The sequence below is a fragment of the Leptosomus discolor genome, unplaced genomic scaffold (genome assembly GCF_034619465.1).
Source record: "Leptosomus discolor isolate bLepDis1 unplaced genomic scaffold, bLepDis1.hap2 HAP2_SCAFFOLD_35, whole genome shotgun sequence".
Taxonomy (NCBI): Eukaryota; Metazoa; Chordata; class Aves; order Leptosomiformes; family Leptosomidae; genus Leptosomus; species Leptosomus discolor.
Window position 1 is genome coordinate 1,547,035 of NW_028237764.1, and position 16,474 is coordinate 1,563,508.

The 16,474-nt window shown below is 52.6% G+C and overlaps 1 pseudogene; it reads left to right on the forward strand.

Annotated features, from left to right (window-relative positions):
- Positions 1–14,134: 14,134 nt before the first annotated feature.
- LOC147412957 (olfactory receptor 14C36-like) lies at positions 14,135–15,094 on the forward strand (annotated as a pseudogene).
- Positions 15,095–16,474: the final 1,380 nt, after the last annotated feature.

A 16,474-nucleotide genomic window follows, 5' to 3' on the forward strand; every position in this document is an offset into this window, starting at 1 on the left:
ATGACAGAAATGGGATGGAATAACGGATGGAGATTGGACTGGGCCTGGCTGGGCTGGACTTACTTCTCTTCATGAAAGCTCCCGTGGTGCTATGTCTCAGTTTCGTGACTAAAACCATGCTGAGAATACACGAATGTAGAAGCTGTTTCTGAAAAGTGTTTGAAAAGACTCAAGGCCTGCTCTGCTTCTGACTGTGCCACGCCAGTGAATAAAGGGGTGAGGGTGCAAGAGGTTGGGAGGAGAAACAAGAAGGCCATTGACCGCAAATGGTCACCTTAACCCACAAGTATTCTTGCTTTTACTACCCTTTAGTCTTCCCCTGTCCCAAGGAGGTTGATGAGGGATGTGAGCAAGCCGCAGGGTGGTGCCTAATTTCTTGGGGTTGTTAATCCACAATACATACAAAACAAGGAAGAGCTGGCTAGGAACGGCAATGTCAGGGGTGAGAAGGCAGAGTTGAGGATCCTGAGAAAATGGGAAGAAAGTAAAGAACAGGGCTACTGGAGGGCCTGCTGAGGGACATCCCTAGAAGAACCCACGGTCTACAGCCCTGAAGAGAAGACAAGTGCAAAGAGCTGTTTGATGCTCAAGGATCTCCTCTTCATGACTCAGAATGTTCCACCTTGACATGCTGGAAGTCACATAAAGGTGGCAGGAGGCTGGCATGGCTGAGAAAGGACTCCTGGCTAAAACCAAGCATGAAGGGGAAGCCCAGAAAAGGTGGCGGCTGGCTGCCTTCCAACCTCCTTGGTTCTGTGATTGTGCGAGGAGAGGGACACTCCAGAGCTCTTGGCAGCACTGCCCTCTTGCCAGGAGCTCCCTTCATCCCAGGCAGGCAAAGGCAAGGGCAAGTTCGCTCTGATGCTGAGGAGACCTGGAGGTGTTCCATGAAGGCTACAGGTCCTGACCTCCAGCCTCTGGGAAGGGAGAACATGTCCCTCAGGCGTTGCTCAGTCCTCTCCTGGGGACAGTCTGATCTGCACGGTGCAATGGCAAGCGCAGGTGTGGGACACTGTAGGACATCCTGTGGTGGAGACACTCAAGGGCTCTGGCAAGAAAAAAAGCCCCCAAGAGAGCTGAGGTCTTTCTGCCCTTGGCTAGGGCTGTTGTCTCAACCCCCAAGGCCTACCAGAAGACTCCTCCAACTTCTGTCACTAGCACCTCAGTGCCTCCTCATCCCACCCAGCACAACCCCAGAAGCAGAGGACCTTGGCCCTGCCCTTGGCCCTGCACATCCCCACATCACCCTGCCCCAGGAAGAACCCTGAGGAATGGCTGAGGGACAGGGTCTGCCTTGCAGGGGCTGGCGAGTCAGGGCTTGGTCTTTTAGCTGGACAAAGCACTCCAAGGTTTACTCAGCATCAGAGGCCCCTTCACCTTGCCATTGCCTACCTGTCATCACTGAATCCAGGTTTCTCCTTCAACCAGCCCCCAGAGAGGCTTTGTCAGTAACGTCCCTCAGTGGAACCCATGAGTGCTCCAAGAAACTTTGGAGTTTGCATCTGACTTTGACTCCTCAAGAGGTTTCCTCAACTTCCTCACAGTCTCTGTGATTTATGAACTTCACACTAAACCACCAGAGAGATGATTAAAAAGTTGTTGGGCTGTTGCTGTGCTGCTGATCTGGGCTGGGCTCCTGGGACAGAGAGAGCTCCTAGCAAGCAGGCAGAGCTGCAGGGAGACAGCTCTGCCCAGCAGCAGCTGCTCTGCCAAGCGCAGCAGGGCTGAGGGGGCTGCCTGTGGGCACCAAGGAGAAAGGAGCGGGGCAGAGAGAGGTTGAAGGCAGGGGAGAGGGGGAGGATGGCTGAGAGCTCACTGGAGGAGAACTCTTCCCAGCCTCTGACACAGTAAGTCTCTGGGTGCAGGGTGATGTGTCGGTGGTTCCTTGCAGGATCTCCTGAATGTGTCCAACCTCTGGGATCTGTCTGTGATGGAGAAGAGGAAGCCGGGCTGCAGAGCAGGGCTTCCCTAGTGCAGTGTGAGAGGGACAGGGCATGACGGCTGCCTTCTGGTGGGGATGGCTGTGGGGTGTGAAGGTGGGTGTGCAGCCAGCAATGTCCAGGCCTGTCCTTCTAAGCGTGGTCCCTTCACCATAGGAGCCTGTGTCCTGGGGCAGGGACTCTGTCACCAGCCAGAGTCAGGACTCGGCCTGCCTGGGGAGCTCCTCATGGAGTTGTGGTTAGAAGCTGTGGGTGGAAGGACAGTTCCCCAGCAGGGCAGGGCAGGGATCTTCTGCTGTTCAAAGGGTGTTGTGCTGCTCAGGACTTCTCACAACTCCAGATCCGCCCCCCCCGGACATTGGCAGAGGCAGCTTCTCAAGAAGTACATCAAGGCAGGGTTTACCTGAATGGGAAGGAGCCTGTGCTTTCAGTCTTCTACTCTGAGTGGCCTCTGGGGTGGAGGGAGTGTTGGACATGGACATTATTCTCTCAGTTTGGGAGGAGGCACTGAAACTCTAGATGTGTTTCACTTGGAGGTTTCTAAATCTGAGGTTATCAGAAACAAACCACCTTTGGCTTACTGAGCTCCTCAGCATCACCTCTGCAGCCTCATCAGCAATGAACTCATGTTCCCATCAGAGCCTGCAGCTACGGAGATGGCCCTGGGCAGTGCTCTGCTGCCAGGAGGGGTCTGCAAGGCTGAGCTGAGTACACAGCGCGTGGGACGGTGTGTGTGAGTGCTGCCAGGGAGGAGATGTGGGACAGAGAAACAGCTCCTGACAGGGACAGCTCCAGGCAGCAGAGACTTGGGCAGGGAAAATTAGAAATGTCATGGCAGCGGGAATTCAGAAAGCTCCTGACTCAACACAGAGAGCTTCTTCTGAGCAAGCCTCCCTGGTCACCTCTCCCCCTCAGCAGACCCTCTGCCCTCAAGGCGAGGGGGTCCAGGGCAGGTGCTGCTTCCTCTGCAGCCAGAGCTGCAGTAGAGCAAAGATGCATCTCTCCTGACACATAAACTTCTTCCTTCTGCAGAGAAAAGGGACTGAGAACAACCAGCCTGGGCTGTCACCAGCGTGGAGGTGCTGTGCTCTGCTGTGTAAGGAGGAAGTTTTCCCAAGTGCCAGCTGTCTTTCTTTCCTTTTCCCTATTTGCAGAAGGATCAGGGTATTGCTTTGTGTTTTTCTTTTCTTCTTCCTGCTGCTTTTTTTCTTCCTTATGGAAGCTCTGGGTTCTGGGGGTATCTCAGATCCACTTTGAGACACGGGCCCTGGGAGGCTGTATGCAATGCAGTGGGTGGAACTTACAAACAAGATGACTCTCCCTTCAGGAGACACTGGGCAGAGTTTTTCAGGCACCTGGGCATCTCCCTGGGGTAAAGGGGTTGAAGTGCCCTCCCCCGTGCTAGGGGCACTTCAGCAGGGGAGGATGGGAACCTACCGACAGCCCATTCTCCCCCACAGGCACGCTGCTCTTATCATGACTGGAGAGAGCCTGGAGATGGAAAATGGCTGTGAGAAAGGTTCTGTGTCAGGCATGAGGGATTCCAACCCAGACTTTGCTGTTCAGGAGAGCAGAGTTGGAAGGGCTGGGTCCCTCCCTGGGCTCTTCCCCCTCAGACACAGCAGGTCTGGGTGCTGACTCCATCACACTGCAATAAATAGGGACAATTGTCACACGGTCACAGGCAAATACCTCTCACTCAAGTGAAGCACCCATTGCCAGGAACAGCTATTGAATGCACGGGCTGTTTGACAGCACTGCAATAGCACAGGTCTGACTTCTCTGGAGCCCGTGGGCAGAGCCCCTGCTCGTCAATCCTGAACTCATAAAAAGGAACTGATCGATGTCATGTCCCCCCCCCCCCCCTAAAGCCTTTGAGGCAGTTATGTGTGAGAAATGGCATAAGACTGGCTCAGAGAAATCTGACCTGACCTGTCAAAGTCTTCTTCTCTTTCAACAGTCTCCCATTCCTGCAGTGAAATAATGTCCAATGCCAGCTCTATCACAGAGTTCCTCCTCATGGCGTTCGCAGACACACAGGAGCTGCAGCTCTTGACCTTCGGGCTCTTCCTGGGCATCTACCTGGCTGCCCTCCTGGGCAATGGACTCATCATCACCGCCGTATCCTGCGACCCCCACCTCCACACCCCCATGTACTTCTTCCTCCTCAACCTCTCCCTCCTTGATCTGGGCTCCCTCTCCACCACTCTCCCCAAAGCCATGGCCAATTCCTTCTGGAGAACCAGGGCCATCTCCTACTCAGGATGTGTTGCCCAGGTTTTTCTCCTTGTCTTTTTGATGACAGCAGAGTTTTGTCTCCTCACCGTCATGTCCTACGACCGCTACGTTGCCATCTGCAAACCCCTACGGGACCCTCCTGGGCAGCAAAGCTTGTGTCCACATGGCAGCAGCTGCCTGGGGCACTGCTTTTCCCTATGCTGTGCTGCACACGGCCAATACATTTTCACTGCCCCTCTGCCAGGGCAATGCTGTGGACCAGTTCTTCTGTGAAATCCCCCAGATCCTCAAGCTCTCCTGCTCAGACACCTACCTCAGGGAGGCTGGGCTACTTGCGGTTGGTGTCTGTTTATCTTTTGTGTGTTTTGTGTTCACTGTGGTGTCCTACGTGCAGATCTTCAGGGCCGTGCTGAGGATTCCCTCGGAGCAGGGACGCCACAAAGCCTTTTCCACCTGCCTCCCTCACCTGGCCGTGGTCTCCCTTTTTCTCAGCACAATTTTTTTTTGCCTACCTGAAGCCCCCCTCCATCTCCTCCCCATTCCTGAACCTAGTGATGGCAGTTCTGTACTCGGTGGTGCCTCCAGCAGTGAACCCCTTCATCTACAGCATGAGGAACCAGGAGCTCAAGGATGCCCTGAGGAAACTTATGACTGATTGCTTCTCAGAAGCAGCAATGAACTGCCCATTTTTTTCTGCGTATCACTAGTAATAGAACTCATTACAGGCCCAGCGTCTCTTTCGCAGGTTATTTGCTTTCATTTCTCTGGGTTTTTGCTCTTCTTGGTTGTATTAATGCTGTCCACAAAATGCTGTCATTCTTCATCGTATTTCTATGCCAGTATCTGCCTGCCTTGTGTGCCCCACAGACTTGTGTAAATAAAGAGCTGTGCTCTCTGTGTGTTGAAACCAAATAAAGGACCCTGTACCAACTTGTTTGAGTTCCTTTCTCCAAGACCTTCTCTGGAGCTGCTGGGGCAACTTACGCGTGCTGGGGTGGAGGGGACAGTGGCCAACCTGAGCTGGGTCTGCCTCTCAGCCTCCCCAGCATGGCACTGGCCACCACAGCCCATTTGCTCTGCAGAGCAGCACCACCAGTTCAGGGTCTGTGGGGTTTCCACCACGCCTTACGGACAGGCAGTTACCAGTCCCCCAACCCAATAATGACAGAATGCCTTTAACTTCTCCTGGGGAACTTGCTTGAGCAGTGCGGTCTGGGGATCGGTGGTTCTCCCCGAGAATCCCTCGGTGCCGGCTGGAGGTCCTGCCATCCCCAGGATCCGACGAGGTTAACAAGAAGTGTCCCAGTTACTGGTTATACTGGATACATAATACATAATAAACAAGTTCTCCTACATAAACAAGTTAATTCTTGTAACTCACTATCATCTCTCCACCTTCATCCTGTTGTGTGCAGTAGGTTCTTGAAACGAGTCAACGGGCTGCGCTGCGACCACCCGCAGACCCCAGACTCAAATGTGCGACCCTCCAATGTCCTTGAGTCAAAGCCTTTGGCTCAAACTCTCCTTTGGTCACGATTCAAAGACTGTTAACAAAAAGTTAGAGTAATAAATCCCACCTAGCAGACATCCCTAAAGAAGAACATATTACCTTTGCCCTTAACCATGAACAGACCATCGGTTAACGAACACCTCTGGTCTACGTAGCTTGGGACTCTACAGGGTATCTTAACAGAATATATAGAATTGATTTTTATACATACAATTAATTTTTATAGCTGTTTGATACCATTGGGAGAGGCTGGGGGCGAGCAGGGGGGTCTTGGAGGCCAGTGTCTTTGCAGAGCCTTGCGAAGAGGCCTGACAGCCCTTTCCTGGGGCGCTGGGTGGGACAGGCTGGAGAGGGCTTCAGCTGCTGCTCGGTGTCTGGGGGAGGAGATGCAGCAGGTAGAGCTGTGTCATGTCTGCCTGACCTCTTGAGGCCACGTCCTTTAGGTGGCTTCAGGTTTTAGAAGAGTGAACGGAAATCTTTTTTTAGAAGTAATTGCTGATGGATGTGAAAAATGTCTTGTGCTATTTTTGGTTTTGGTTGGATCTGCTGCTGCGTTGGTGCTTGATGCAGAGCCCTGGGGCTTAAGGAACTGCAGGGCTGCTTTTCCTTCTGCAAAGAAGCTGGGCTGTTGCCATTTCTTATATACGGGAATGAATCGTTTTGCTGAAACCAAATTCGGAGCTTCCAACCCCCCCTGCTTTCTAACGCCCCTCACTGAGGTGGGAGGACAGCTGCAGCCGGGTGAGCATTCCGAGATGACCGCTCAGTAACAACAGGTGTCATGAAGCAGCGTTCTTTGTTGCAGCACTGGTCAGCACTGGGGATCGCTCCGCCACAAGCGGTCTCACAAAGCAGCTTAAGGACAGTTTAACTGGTGCCTATTCATTACATCTCTCAGAACTAATTAGAATAATCAGGATTTTCCTAGAAACCATTACTATACACTAATTTGTTGGAACCTGCACAGTTAATTATGGTAGAGGACTCTTCTCCCTCTGGTGGTCTTTTGTAGTCTTTCTCACTTTGTCCTTCTTTAACCCCAATCGGTGCACATGCTTAAGTTGTCCTTTGAACGTATTTTTGTGTCTCCTGGTCTCATACTGTACTTGGGTATTTTTCCAAGGTCTTGTTATTTACACACATTGATATGTCTGTATCTTCCAGACACCAAAGGCCACACAAACTGTTCTTCCTTGACACAAACACATGATCAAATTCCTTATGCCTTAACTAGTAAAAATATCATTCTCTGACAAACAGTGTAAACTACAGACAGAGTATATAAGATCAAATGCTTCTGAAAGACAGTAGTTTAAAACAACCAGGCTTAACATGGTAAATACAAGGAAATCTTAGCCCTTTCATTCAACCCCTTTTATTTAATCTCTGCAAACTCTTTTACAGATCTTCTAAATTCTCATACTTCATTACTTTGGCTAAGGCCCATATTCTGCAAGTAAGAGTTCTAAGCTTATACATCATTTTTCCTGCACTCCATTGGATAGGACTTCACCCAATGCTGCGGACTGATCCACTGTTTCAATCATTGTCTCCACAGGAATTCATTATTCCTCATTAAGCCCGCCTGTACCTGGTCCTTTTGAGTAATTCCCCAAATAATCTGTAAAGTACAAACCATCCAGTCCATGAATTGAGTTCGGGTTTTGGAGGTTTCCAACTGGTTCAGAATGCTCACCTCAAATAAATGTAAGAACCTGTGATCACAATTTAGGGACCGGATCTACAATTTAAAAGTGGTTGGTAACTATTCTGCCTGAAGTCGTCCAGATTGAGAAACATCGAACCCTGCTCTTCCTACTCTATTTTGCAGAGTTTCCAAATCCACAGCATTTAGAATCCCCATAACGGTCCCAGCTCCTCCGAATAATATCTCCTACCAGGTGTGCTTTATCCTACAGCGAGGGGTAGCTGGGAGAGAAATGTTGAAGTATAACACAGGTTTCTGCTGATTTGGTGCCATTTCTGCACAGGTAGGTGGGATTCTAACTAGCTGATCCTTATTAACTTTGCGTCTAGGATTGAGCATGGTAAGCGTATCTCCCCACTAACTCCTGTTTTTAATAGCAGTAACATTCATACAAAATAACGTCTCTAACTCCCTTTTAGGCCAGGTGTGGGACCGAGAAGCATTAAGTGCTTCGTTTCTTGATTGACATTGTGTTAAACCGGTTGATATGCCCATTATATTACAGCAAGAGATGGCTCCTTCACTAAGAATTGGGATATTTGTCTCGTCTAGCCTTGGACATGAAATAAAGACCCTCCCCTGCCATTCAGTTACGCTCCTGTTGGTAGGAGCTGGCCTCCAGCTTGAACAATTACCACTTAGGGTAATATTTAGAATCTTACTGTTCTGATTTGCTGGGCACATAAAATCATCTCCTTTCTGAACTGTGGTCACATTCACCCATCCACACGACCCACTCAGGCAACTCGAATAACCTCCTCCTGTTAAGGGCCAACCGGGGGAAAAGGCAACTCTTTCCATTCCCCACCCTAAAACGACACATACAGCTGTTAACTTCATCTCTTCAACAGTCTCACGGAAGGTGGCCCAGTGACATCAGGTCTTCACAGTGTTGGTGCTTTCTTAACTCTGGAGAAGCGGATCCACGCGGTGAGTTTCTGGACCTTCACAGCAGTGTAGGCAGTTAGCAGCACTTGAAATGGTCCCACCCACTTCTCATCCAAGGCAGATCCAGAAATGCTCTTGACGTACACCCACCCTCCTGGTTTGTAGGAGTGAACAGGCGCATCCAGTCCTGCGGGATGACTAGATAGCACCAATTTATTAATACCTTTTAATACTGATCCCAAAGAAAGAAGTACTGATTAATCTGAGCCTCTCCTTCTTGTTGAAGATTCTCATCTTTAGAGTGAGTCGGAAATGACCTGCCGTACATTATTTCAAAAGGGCATCTGCAGGTATAATATGTTTTCCTTCCGCAGCTGAAAGTCCTTTTCCCTTCCAAATAGCTCCACGGGCGTGTGCAACTCCAAAAGCACATTTGAAGTCTGTCTGGATCATTATCCTTTTATCTTTCCCTGGCTCTAGGGCTCTGAGCACCTTCACCCTTCAGAGCTGCTTCCCATGGCCCCACTTGTGTCGGTCTCCTGAGGACACCAAAGTCTCCTCCTCTGAAGTCCCAGGTCTGTGTACTGCTGCTGGCCTTCCTCGCGCCCCTCTCCTGCCTGGGACCCCCCTATTTCCTGGTCACAACAGCCAAGGCTGACACAGATTATAGTGTCCCTGAGCAGCTCTTCTTTGTTTGCCAGGACCAGGTCCAGGGGAGCATCCCCCTTGGTGGCCCTTGTAGCATCTCTGCTCAGAAGTCATCCCAGCAGCCTCCACACTGTTGGCACTGGGTGGCTTTGTATGGCCAGGGGCTGCCAGGGCCCTTCCCATTCCCAACAGGAACCTGCTCATCAACCTGGACACTCCCAGACCTTTTCTGCCTACCCACCCTCATCAAGTAGTTCATAACTGCCAAGACAGTGTCACCCTCACTGTCTTCTCCTCTAACCCTCACTCACACAAGCTAACGCAACCTGTTGCCCGTCTTGTAGCGGAGCTTCATGTATCTGAGCTGCTCCTTCACACTGGGGGCATCCCCCCACCCTCATCCTCCTTGCCACTGCCTCTGGCACAGCCTGTATCCTTCCAGCGCAGCACCAGTGCTCAGCAAGCTGTCCCACCACGCCTTGTTTAGTGCAGAAATGTCACAGGGCTGTGACAAGCCATGGGGGCTCCTCCTGGCCGTGTGTATTTGGGCCACAGCCCCTCAGCTGTGTCACCGTAGGGGAGCACAGACTTCTCAGAGGGAAACCTGGGCACTGATCCTGACCAAACACCATTGTACCTCGGGCAGTTAGTGCTGTGCTGCGCTGTGCTGCACGTACAGCGTGGCCTTCAAACCCGCGCTGTGCTGCCCAGATCCCTTGGAAGCAGGACAACCTCAGCAGCATGTGGTCACACAAGAGCCTGGAGGCAGCTCCCACTCTCTACCAGACATTATGCCTCCTGCGTGGCCTTGCCTCTATCTAACACAGCACCAAATAGTTCTCACTCCAAAAACATTTTCATTTGACTGTAGAGCTGATCAATAGAGTTGTTTCCTTGTAAGAAAATCCTATAGCAGCTGGAATGACCAAAACTGGGGCCTGTCCTCTATGGATGGGGTCTGCATGGTTTGCTGCATTCAGGTCGAAGGCCCGTTCAGTGCCACATGCCCTGGGGTTCCCATCAGTTAAAGGGACCTACGATTATCTGCATGATTCTTTCCTTATAATGTCAGTGCTATTAAATAGGGTTTTAAAAGGTACCTCACCGAGTCTGAGTGCTGTTCTTACTGGCATTGTGATGAACCAGTGTCTCCTGGTTCAGCACCCTTGGATGCAGCCTCTCCAGTCCCGTGGCCTGGGAAGAGTGCAGTTTGCTCAAGTAACCCCTGCCTTGACCCCCATCCATCCCAGGTTGCTCTCCTTCAAAGGCTGCCTCAAAGCTCAAAGGCCTTGGAGACCTTACTGGTGGCAACTGAGGCAAAGGGGTCACAGACTATTTCAGATCTATCCACACCTGCTCTCACTAAATTCAGCAGTGGTCCTATGTTATCGCTTTTTCTTCTTTAACAGTTCCTGAAGGACTAAAAATTCATCTTGGTGCCCTTGAATTCCTTTTTGAGTACCAGTTGGGTTATGATATGGACCCTTACTGTGCTTGGAGGACACTGTCCTGGAAGACACAGTATCCAGGCACACGGTTAAAGTTCTTGGTCTTTGCATGGATTTTATCCTCAAGGAGCCGGTAAAGATCCCTGGGTGATCTGCTTTGTGCTCATGCAATGCCTGACGCTGGTGGGCAGAGAAGGGACAGACCTTGCCGCTCTCATGGCATCTGAGGACTGATCGATCGTATCAGTCAATGGCACACGGGCACCAAGTCAAGCTCTCATCGATGCTGTCTGGGGCCTCTGTGACACACCTGCCATAATGGGAATTGCTTTCCTGTAGGTCCTGTGCTGTCCCTGCCAGCCTCGGCACCTCATGTAGCTCTGGGGGCCTGGGCTTGAGCATTAAATGCAGTAGCTGCCCTGAATTCTGTCAGGCAACGTGGGGATGAACATGGGACAAATGCCATTGTAGTCACTGGTGATCTAGTAAATCCAGCTGGTGAAAAGAGAGACACCTCGCTGTCCCTATGGCAGATGACCGAAATAGTCCATAGGATCACCTCTATAACCGGCCATGAGCGTGATGAGCAGGAAACGATTATTTTGGCCTTTATAGGGCTGTCATTTCCCTGGGCCAAAGGAATTTCCACCACACTCATATATGATCCTTGAGATGTTGCCCTGTCTCTATAAACTTCTCCATTAGAGCTTGCAGTTACCTGTGTGCCTCTTGCATCACCTCTGGCAACTCAGATGTGGCCAGGGGGTTGCATCTGAACACCTCCCTCCTGCCTTTCACCTCCAGGAATTCCCAGGGGAGCTGAGAAAAGACTTCTCAAATGCAGGTGCTTATTTTATGCAGAGCTGAAGAGAGGCCAGAGGAATCCCACCTCCTGTGGGTCTGTGGCAGGCATGGGAGGGAGCTGAGTCTCCTTCAAATGCCAGGAATAGAACTGCAGGGTGAGATGTCTCCATTGATTCAGCTGAATCTCTTCCCTCAGCAGGGGTAAAGGAGATCCCTGCCTGTCACTGCCTCCATCTCCTGTCTGATAATGAGACAAAAAAAGGTGATTTTTAGATATAACTTTGTCTCTGAAATCTTTTCTCTCTCCAGCTGAGAAAGAAAAACCTCAGGATGATTTCAGCCTGTTTGAGAGCAGGTGTTCCTGGAGCCCCAGGGACAGCTGGAGGGAGCCCAGAGGGGGCAGAGAAAGGGCTGCCTTGGGCTGCTCCCCTGCTGCTGAGCTGGGCTGGGCTCCTGGGATGGAGGGAGCTGCTGGCAAGCGGGCAGCGCTGCAGAGAGACAGCTCTGCCCAGGAGCAGGGCTGGGGGTGCTGCCTGCAGGCAGGGAGGGGAGAGGAGCCAGGCAGAGAGAGGTGAAAGGCAGTGTGGGGTGGGAGGAGAGAGGAGAGCTCGCTTGGAGAAAAATCTTCAGAGCCCTTGACATGGTAAGTCTGTGGCTGAAGGACGGTGCAAGTGCCTGGAACGATCTCCTGAAGCTGGCCCACCCCACAGCCTGCAGCTTCCCTGCTGCACTGTCAGAGGGACAGGGCATGTTGGCTGCAGAGTGTGAAGCCGGATGTGCAGCCAGGGGTGCCCAGGGCTCTCGTTCTGAGCAGGGTCCCTGCATCCCAGCAGACTCTGTGCCATTCCAGGGACTTTGTCTCCTGCCAGGGTCAGCACTCAGCCCGCCCAGGGAGCTCCCAACAGCAGCGCAGGGAGAAGCTGTGGGTGGAAGCAGCAGGTGGTGGCAGGAGAGGGTCCTTCTGGTTTCACGAGGGTGCTGTGTGGCTCAGATCTCCTCACAGTTCCTCATCACCTCAGGACATTTCTGAGGGCACTTTTCAAGGGCAAGGCAGGGATCACTACAAAGGTAAGGGGCTCTCCTGAGTCTGTGTTCTCAGTTTCTTAGTGTTGGGGATTTGGGGGGAGAAAAGGCGAAGGAGCTCTCGTGCTTGAACAAGTCACTCAGCCTGCTGAGCTGTAAGTGAGAGTCCCCAGTAGGTCTGACAGCAGCCTCCGAAAGTGCCTCCAGCCACTCCTCTGCCTACGGACAGCACCAGCATCACCTTTGCTGGACCCAGCAGTGTTGGTCTGACCTGCCCTTTTCCACCTGCAAACAGGAACATGCATCCAGCCAGTGACCTGCAAGCAGTGTCTGTAGGGCCAAGGTGAGTGCACAGCGGTTGGGATGGGGTCTGTGAGCAGTCACAGGGAAAAGGCATGGCACAGGGAAACACCTCCCAGGAGAAAACTCTCCAGGCAGCAGGGATATGATCTGGGAATGAGAGGAAACTAAAACCAGGAATGTTGTGGGAGGGAGAATTCAGAAAACCCCTGGTCATCCCCTCCCATGCAGAGCCCTTCCTCTCAGCCAGCCCCCTTGCCTCCCCTCCCACCCACCAAAGCCTCTGCCCTCAGGGCTCCGGGGGTCCAAGCCATGAAGCAGCTCCTCTGCAGCCAGAGCTCCAGCAGAGCCGTGCTGCAGCTCTCCAGCCCCGTGCCCAGGGCCCTCTGCAGAGCACAGGGGCTGAGAGCAGCTGCCTGGCCAGGTTGGGGTCTGGGAGGTGGCGTGCCCAGCTGGGGCAGGGGGACGCTGCCCTGAGTGCGCGGCTGCCTCTGCCCTGGCCTCTCTCAGCTGGACCCTCCCTGCATTTTCCCTTCTCTCTCTTATTTGCGTTGTCCTCTTGTTCTTGCTGTCAGTCTCTGTGGGGATGGGAGCTTCATCTGCAGAGTCACACACTGATCTTGGGTGTGCTCCCATGCAGGTGTGTCCGTGGGAACGTGTGTCCCAGCTGTCCTGTCACCTCCTAGGGTCTGGTCCATGCAGTCCGTGGAGCCTGAGTAGGAGCTTACTCTTCCTTTTTGAGGTGCCGTCTCTAGGGCACTTGGCTGTCTCCTTGAGGTGTCCTTGCCAGCTTTGAGCTGCCCTCCAGGATGCAAACCTGTCGAGTAGAACCTCTGTTATATCTGAATGCCATGTGGAGAACGGAAAGACTTCAGAGCTGTGGAAATACTGTTGGGTTGGTGAAATGAGGCAAGAGTGTCCTTGGATAGAAGTGGGGTGCTGGGACCTTGAGAAAGGGTGGGACATTGAGTGGTGTGCACTGGATCCCTCTGCTCCCAGCAGGGTCGAGTTGCTTTTCAGGGTAACATGGGATTGTGATCCTCCTGCACCTGAGAAAGGTGCAAGCCCAGGGCAGCTGGGCACAAGGCGGAGGGACAGACCAGCTCCCTTCCCTCTGCACTAAGCACAGGCAATCCTCCTGCCTCACAGGGCTCTGCCGTTCCCTTCCAGTGCAGCAGGAGTGCTGAGGGTTTCTGAGATCCAAGAAAACTGCCAGGGGAAATGGGAGATCTGTAGCACCTCCCCAAACCTCTCCGACTGCCTTCTGCCCTCCTGGTTCCTTGGCATGGGGAGTGCAGGTGCTGACCAGCCCTTTTGCATTAGGAGTGGTTTCTGCTGACAAAGTCGAACCCCTGGACTGGTCTCTGCCCGCTCTGTTCCCGTGAACCCCCTGCTGCAGAGCAGGGCTGACTCCTTGGCTGCCAGCAGGCACAGGTCCTGCTTCTCATGAGACACCAACGAGAGCTCCAGCCACAGAGCTGAAGGAAGAGCTTCTAGAAAAGTGTCTGTGTGTGTGTGTGTGTAGTGGGGAGAGGGGGTATGGGAACTGGCTTTCATGTTTTAGAAAGTCTCCCCTAACTTATTGTGTTTCCCTCCTAGAACAGTCCCCCACACCTGAGAGCAGCAAATGTCCAACGGCAGCTCCATCACCCAGTTCCTCCTCATGGCATTCGCAGACACACAGGAGCTGCAGCTCTTGACCTTCAGGCTCTTCCTGAGCATCTACCTGGGTGCCCTCCTGGGCAATGGACTCATCATCACCGCCATAGCCTGTGACCACCGCCTGCACACCCCCATGTACTTCTTCCTCCTCAATCTCTCCCTCCTTGACCTGGGCTCCCTCTCCACCACTGTCCCCGAAGCCATGACCAATGCCCTCTGGAACACCAGGGCCATCTCCTACATGGGATGTGTTGCACAGGTTTTTCTATTTCTCTTTTTTATAGCAGCAGAGTATTTTCTTCTCACCGTCATGGCCTACGACCGCTACGTTGCCATCTGCAAACCCCTGCACTACGGGACCCTCCTGGGCAGCAGAGCTTGTGTCCACATGGCAGCAGCTGCCTGGGGCACTGCTTTTCCCTATGCTCTGCTGCACACGGCCAATACATTTTCACTGCCCCTCTGCCAGGGCAATGCCCTAGACCAGTTCTTCTGTGAAGTTCCCCAGATCCTCAAGCTCTCCTGCTCACACTCAGGCTTCCTCAGGGAGGCTGGGTTTCTTGTGGTCAGTGTCTGTTTAGGCTTTGGGTGTTTTGTGTTCATTGTGGTGTCCTACGTGCAGATCTTCAGGGCCGTGCTGAGGATCCCCTCGGAGCAGGGACGCCACAAAGCCTTTTCCACCTGCCTCCCTCACCTGGCTGTGGTCTCCCTCTTTATCAGCACTGCCATGTTTGCTTACCTGAAGCTCCCCTCCACCTCCTCTCCGTCTCTGGACCTGCTGATAACAGTTCTGTACTCGGTGGTGCCTCCAGCAGTGAACCCTCTCATCTACAGCATGAGGAACCAGGAGCTCAGGGATGCTGTGTCGAAAATCATGACTGGCTTTTATTAGGAAGCAGGAAACTGCCCATCTTCCTCTGCATAGCCGTTGTCCTGTACCTCTGTAGAGGCCCAACATCTCATCTGTATTTTCTGGTGTTGATGGTGGCGTTTTACCAGCCATGATGTTGTACCCCCCTTCTAATTCACTGCCTGATTTTCTTTCCAGACGGAGAGGATGTGTAGAGGAGGAGCTGTGCTCCTTGTGTGTTTAAACAAAACACACAACCAAGATGTCCTGCGGAGACATTTTTCCTGAGATCCTTGCTCCGTTTTGGAGCTGCTGGGGGAATTCCTGTGTGCAGAGGTGGAGGGGAAGAGAGTTCCCAGCATGGCAGCGCTGCCAGGAGCACTTGGTCTTCCAGAGCTCTTCTCTTTCCACTTCCACATTCTCCCTCTGAGCCCTTGGGTTGCTGTAAGGCCCGATTGCTCTGGCAGCTTGGTCACAGTCCTCCTGCGTGGTAGTCCTGTGACCGCAGGCAAGGACAGGCAATGGACACTTCTCTGACAGAGCTGCCCTCCATAAGAGTGGTTCCATCAGGGAAGTGGATCTCCTCAGGGCACTGCCTGAAAGCTTAGGTCTTCCTCCAAAGTTTCTCTCAAGAACATGCCCAAGAAACTGTCCCACAGATGACAACGCCGATGAACAGAGGAAGAGTGTGAGTGTGCAGGGTGTGGGGTGTGGGGAAAACAGCAGTGTCCTCACACAGCCGGGCCTCCTGGGAGAGACCTGAAGGACCAGCAGAGCAGGGTCTTGTCTGTGCCTGGGCTCACTGGACACCCTGGGGAAGCTGCCTGTGCTGGTTTGGGCTGGGATAGGGTTAATTGTCCTCATCATAGCTGGTAGGGAGCTGTGTTTTGGTTTTGTGCTGGAAACAGTGTTGGTAATACAGGGATGATCTCTTTATTGCTGAGCAGTGCTTGCACAGAGTCAAGACCTTTTCTGCTCCTCACCCCACCCCACCAGCGAGTAGGCTGGGGGTGCACAAGGGGTTGGGAGGGGAAAGAGCCGGGACAGCTGACCCCACCTGACCAAAGGGATATTCCATACCATGGGATGTCATGCTCAGCAATAAAACCCGGGGGAAGAAGAAGGAAGAGGGGGACATTCGGAGTGATGCCATTTGTCTTCCCAAGTAACCATCATGCACGATGGAGCCCTGCTTTCCTGGGGATGGCTGAACACCTGCCTGCTGGTGGGAAGCAGGGCCTGAATTCCTTCTTTTGCTTGGCTTGGGTGCGCTGCTTTTGCTTTACCTATTAAACCACCTTTATCTCAACCCACGAGTTTTCCTACTTTTACCCTTCCGATTCCCTCCCCCATCCCACTGCAGGGGTAGCAAGGGAGGGAGCAGCTGTGTGGTGCTTAGTTGCCGGCCTGGGTTAAACCTCGTGCCCTGGCGCTATCGTCATGGAGGAGCCCCAT